This window comes from Drosophila takahashii, chromosome 2L (assembly GCF_030179915.1).
Source record: "Drosophila takahashii strain IR98-3 E-12201 chromosome 2L, DtakHiC1v2, whole genome shotgun sequence".
In the NCBI taxonomy this organism is placed as follows: Eukaryota; Metazoa; Arthropoda; class Insecta; order Diptera; family Drosophilidae; genus Drosophila; species Drosophila takahashii.
The window spans coordinates 37,619,590-37,625,294 of record NC_091678.1 but is presented as its reverse complement, the minus strand read 5'-3'; the positions used below and the strand labels follow the sequence as shown (position 1 = coordinate 37,625,294).

At 36.3% G+C, this 5,705-nt stretch overlaps 1 long non-coding RNA gene across 1 annotated transcript; it reads left to right on the top strand.

Moving 5' to 3' along the window:
- Positions 1–2,490: 2,490 nt before the first annotated feature.
- Positions 2,491–3,370, top strand: LOC138912842 (uncharacterized). The gene is made up of 3 exons (XR_011418409.1): positions 2,491–2,554; positions 2,775–2,850; positions 3,293–3,370. It is a non-coding gene; the product is annotated as an uncharacterized lncRNA (long non-coding RNA).
- The last annotated feature ends 2,335 nt before the right edge of the window (positions 3,371–5,705 follow it).

The window sequence follows — 5,705 nt, the reverse complement described above, 5'->3', positions numbered from 1 at the left end:
TTCATAAGAGAAACGGGCTGGGACGGTATTACAATGGGCCTATGTGGGCTGACCTTGTGTTAGCCGCCGCGGTAACCTAACCTAACCTTGCAGAGGGTATTATGATTTGAGTCTAAAGTTTGCAACGCAGTGAAGGAGGCGTTTCCGACCCCATAATATCCTTGATCAGCATCACTAGACAAGTCGATCAAGCCATGTTCGTCTGTCTGTCCTTTTCTATGTAAACTAGTCTCTCAGTTTAAAGCTTGTGACTCTCCAGAGGGCACAATATAATTAAATATAAAATATAATAATAAGTGTAGGTTAAGAGAGAATAAATGCATGAAGCGAAATAAAGTACATAAAGAATCCACGAGCACCTGGTCACACGCGCTAAGTCGCATGGCACGGGATTTCGCCGTGGTCCGTGCACACTAGGGCGGTACAAATAATGAAATTCTGTTCTCACCCCTTCACATGGTAAATTAAAGTTAGCAAAAAATATATATGAAAAAAAAGAATCGTGATTTAGACCTGGCGAAACGTCATCAAAGTGTTCTTAAAAATTACTCATACGTCACGTATAACAGTTCGAATTTGGTCGAAAAAATCGTTCTCTCATTTCTTGTCTTGTCAAATTATGAATTTCGTTGGAAGAATTGATAAAAAAAGGGAATTGGTAAAATCTGTGCCACCAAAAATTTCCATACAAGTGTGGACCGCATTGGCGTGAGCAGCCTCTCTGGGAGTTACTTGTGGAGTATTTTTTTAGGATAGAGTCTAGTACCCAGTCCGCCCTAATACATTGCAGTTAGCTAACCCCCCTCCCCTCCTCACTCAGTGACATCCGATCTTTGGGATTCCACCGCCCACCTTCCACTTCCCGACTTCGAGGGACGAAGCCGCCATCAGTGGCAGCTGACTCCAATCTCGAGCCATCACTCGGTTCACCGAGTCACCCACCCGCTTGGGTTCCCCTCTTTGCTCACCAAACTCACCTTCGCAGACCCACAGTGGAGTGAGACTCGTCTCATACCCTGGGAGACCTCAGTGGCCTCCAAAACTCTCTCTCTCTCATAACCTGAAAGACCGAAGGGGCTTTCAAACTCTCTCTCATAGCCTAGAATACGTAAGGGGCCTCAAAATTCTCTTATAACCTGAAATACCTAAGTGGCCTCCAAAAACCTCTGACACCCGCGGAGACTTCAGGGATCTCGGGGTGGAACTACCTAGACATAAGGGAAGCGTGGGACGACGGCCTACCGGCGGCCGGGCATCCTTCTCGGTGCAACGACGAAGCCGTTGCTTTCGTGTCTACCTACCGGGGCATTCCGGCATGCCGCGAACAAAAGCCGAATTATTTCTTTCTCATCCACAGGACGCCAGCCGCTGCGCAACTACCAAAGGACGGTCAGTAGTCCAGGGCGGCACTCGACGACACACCCGAAGACAGATCCAGCCTCGCCGCTCTATCCTTGTCTTAAACTCTGTAACCCCGTGTGTCAATTTTAAGGAAAATTTCGACTGTAAAATTCATCTTAATGGGATTTCTGTAAGGTCTACCGATTTATTAAAATTTTAACGTTTACTTAAGAAAAAGGCGCAAAAGAAAAGATTAGCGATATAATCGATTTTTTAACCGCTCATTTTAGACGTGTTATGAGTGTGGCATTTCCATTTTAAGTGTGTTGACTGTGGTATTTTCATTTTCCCCTTGCGCGGTCACACTTAAAGTGCGACAGCAGGACATACATACACACATACATACGCCAGCAAAACATACATACACACATATGAGGAGGCGTGACGTCACAACAGGTTAGCCAAATAAGGACCAGCCGCGCCGCTCTGTCTTTGTTTCAAACACTGTAAAATTTAAGTTCAATAAACGCAATACCTGTCTCACGGACACCGTTGAACTATTTAAGCCCATCAGGATCGTTACAAGCTATCGGGCTAAAACTTTCCAAAAAGTCTTATTTTTATTGCAGGTAGAATATAAGTAGGAACTAGAGCCCTGCATGAATCATTCAATTTTTGTTTTATCATAGTATGCCATGAAATTTATGATTTGTTTAATTCAATTCCATGTGAAATAAATTGAATGTTGTTCTAATTCATTTCGAATTGAATGAATCGAATGAATTATTTTATAAATTTTTTGAATTTTCCAGATTTTTTTGTGCTTACTTTTGAGAACAAAAAGTGGAAAATTTTTAACAAATCAATGTTAACTGCATAGTAAATAAAATTCAGGCAGATTTAATCACAAAATTATGGCCCTTTCTTCTTCAATATAAATTGTCGTTTGAATTATTTCGGAATTCATGCCATTCATTCATTCAATTCTATTAAACTCAAAATTCAAATTCATTCAATTCTATTAAACTCCAAAATTCTAATTAATTCATTCATATAACAAAAAAAATTCAAAATAATTCATTGGATCCATTCATGCAGGGCTCTACTACCGACTTCTCTGATCTCCCGAGCGTCAGTTGTGAAAAAAACTCGTAAGTGATGGACGTGATTTTCAAGCGGATAAGAGGTGAAGCCTTTTTCCAAATATTCAAAGGTATGTAAATATATAATTTTTTGTATATCACGCGTACAATTGTATGTATGTAATTAAAGGATAAATTCCAAATCTCTTTACCAAGCTTATATCAATTAAGTTGAATTGTTTTTTAGCTAAGAGCTACGTACATACATACATTTGTACATAAATTTGTGGGTAGAGAGTTCTACGAGTATAATAACTTTATCTTATTACTCGCATTTTATTTATTTTTCAGAGTGAAAATACCTGCAGTTGCATCAGCCAAATAATTTGTTTGGCGAAGCTGTAATTTTGTTTTAAAACCTTCTAAGGTAAGAAAAATATGTTGTATTTGTTTGACATACTTATGTATGCATGTAAATATCTATGCATGTACGCGGTTCACCCGATCTGATCACCCGATTTTCAACCCTTTCATAATCTGCTCCTCTCTCTCGCTCGCTTGACCTACGCGTCGCGACGTTTCTCTCTTCTCCTTCTTAAAATTGACATGATCTGCCCTTCCTACATTCGGTTTCCCTTCGCGCAAAGGACTGTATATAAATATATATGTATGTATGTACGTGTCTCTCCCGTGCCTCTCTCTCTCTGAAATTCGATTTTCAACCCTTCATTTTCTACCTGTCTTGCTCCTCTCTCTCGGTCATCTGATCAACGTGTTTGTATTTTGGCTATTATTAACATTACATTACTTCAAAAAAGTTGTTTATCTAAAAACAAATCATTGATATCCCAATAACTCTTTTTTTCTAGATGAGGAAAGGCGAAGAAAATGGATCACCTTAGGTCATATGAAGTTCAACAGACCTTGGGTAATAATAATGTTTTCTTGAGTCAAAAATGTGTTAAAATTTTTAAATGTTAAGTGTTAAATATTTTAAATGTAAATAAATATAATATGCAAAAGAAAAAACCAAGTTACATTTTATTTTTAGTGTTTAAGTGTTGATATAAAACTTCCTTTCAAGAAATATTATTTCTTAAATCAAGAAATAAAATTTCTTGAAAGGAAATTTGAACATGAAAGAATTTTTCTTGTTTAAAAGGGGCTTTTCTAAAAAACCCTTTCTTGAAACAAGAAATTTAATTTCTTGAAACAAGAAAGAAAGCACCTTAGGAACAAGAATCGCCTTTCTTGTTTCAAGAAATATTTTTTCTTCTTTTAATGGTGGGTTTCTAAAAAAACAATTTCTTGTTTTAAGAAATTTAATTTCTTGTTTCAAGAAATATTTTTTCTTGTTTTAAAGGTGCCTTTAAAAAAAACCATTTCTTGAAACAAAGGCGGGGTCACCTTTGGCAAAAATCAAAGAAAAAATTTTCAAGATTTAACGGAAATTCTTCGATTTTTTTTTATGAGTGGGAGCTTTAGACCACATTATAAACAACATGAATCTGTTCTCCAACTATTTGACACTGGATACACCCATCGAGATCGCCATTGCCAAACAAGGGGCATACATATATGCTTCTGTAAAGGGAACAGTCCAACTCCGAAGCAATCTAAATTCATGCATTACATTGGAAAATATTCTGTTCTGCAAAGATGTTCCACAAAATCTTCTGTCCGACTCCAAGATGCAAGTTGCAGGCTTGACAATTGAATTTAATTCAGAGGGAGTACGAGTTTCTATGAATGAAAAAGGATATTTGAAGGTATGTATTAAAGCAATGTATCGATTGTTAATTTTAAAATGAACCATAAAGCATATGCAACTGACTCAAATAAAAATCAAAGCTATAGTTTGTGGCATGAAAGAATACGACATATTAGCAAGGTAAAGTTTTTAGATATTGTTCGAAATAACATGTTTGAAGATGTAGAACTAGTAAAAAATATTAAGATTAATAATGAATTATGCGAAGCTTGCATAAATGGTAAGCAAGCTAGACTTCCTTTTGGGAAAGTAAAGAATAAAGCTTATATTAAGCGGCCTTTATTTATAATTCATTCCGATGTTTGTGGTCCGATAACTCCTTCTAGTGTTGATGAAAGAAACTATTATGTTATCTTTGTCGATCAATATACACATTACTGTGTAACTTATTTGATGACTTATAAATCGGAAGTATTTCATTTCTTCAAAGATTTCATCGCAAAAAGTGAAGCTCATTTCAACCTAAAGGTTGTGAATCTTTACATCGATAATGGCCGAGAATATTTGTCAAATAAGATGGAGGCATAAGTTACCATTTAACGGTTCCACATACACCGCAGTTAAATGGAGTTTCTGAACGCATAACTGAAAAGGCTAGAGCACTGATTAGTGGATCCAAATTAAATAAAAGTTTTTGGAGTGAGGCTGTTTTAACAGCAACATATTAAATTAATAGAACTCCAAGTAGGGCGGTTCAGGATAAGAAAACTCCATTTGAAATGTGGCACAACAGAAAGCCACAATTAAAATATTTAAAGATATTTGGTTCAACAGTATATGTCCATGATAAAATGCGAAGAAGAAAATTTGATGACAAATTCAAATGTATACTAGTTGGTTATGAATAGAATGGCTATAAGTTGTGAGACATAAGTTCAAAAAAATGTGTAGTAGCAAGAGACGTTGTTGTTGATGAAATCAATAAAGAGAATACTAGGACTGTGGTAAATGACTCAGAGTTCCAGAATGAAAGTATGGAGCTGGTAGAAAGTATTCAGAATGATAGTATGAATGGTCTACAATTGTCTCCTGAAATGAATTCAGAAGCGGTGGAGTCAAATATCCCGAATGAGAGTACGGATGGAAAATCTGATAATTTTGAATCCGATAAACAGCCTAGTGAGACAACAACTTGCAAAAATGCCGATCCAATTGTAACAATTGGTGAAGAATTGCCTAGTATTGCCTAGCATTTTTATAATAAAACTTGGACTTTAGTTGATCAGCCTCTTCATAAAAACATTGTTGATTGTAGGTGGGTTTTTACTATAAAAATTAATGAAAATGGCCAGCATATAAAATATAAGGCCAGATTGGTAGCTAGAGGATTCACTCAAGAGTATCTTTTAGATTATGATGAGACATTTGCTCCAGTTGCAAGAATATCTAGTTTCCGATTTATTCTATCCATAGCAAATCAATTCAATTTAAAAGTACACCATATGGATGTTAAGATTGCATTCCTAAATGTTATTTTGAAAGAGGAAATCTATATGAAGATTCCGGAGGGA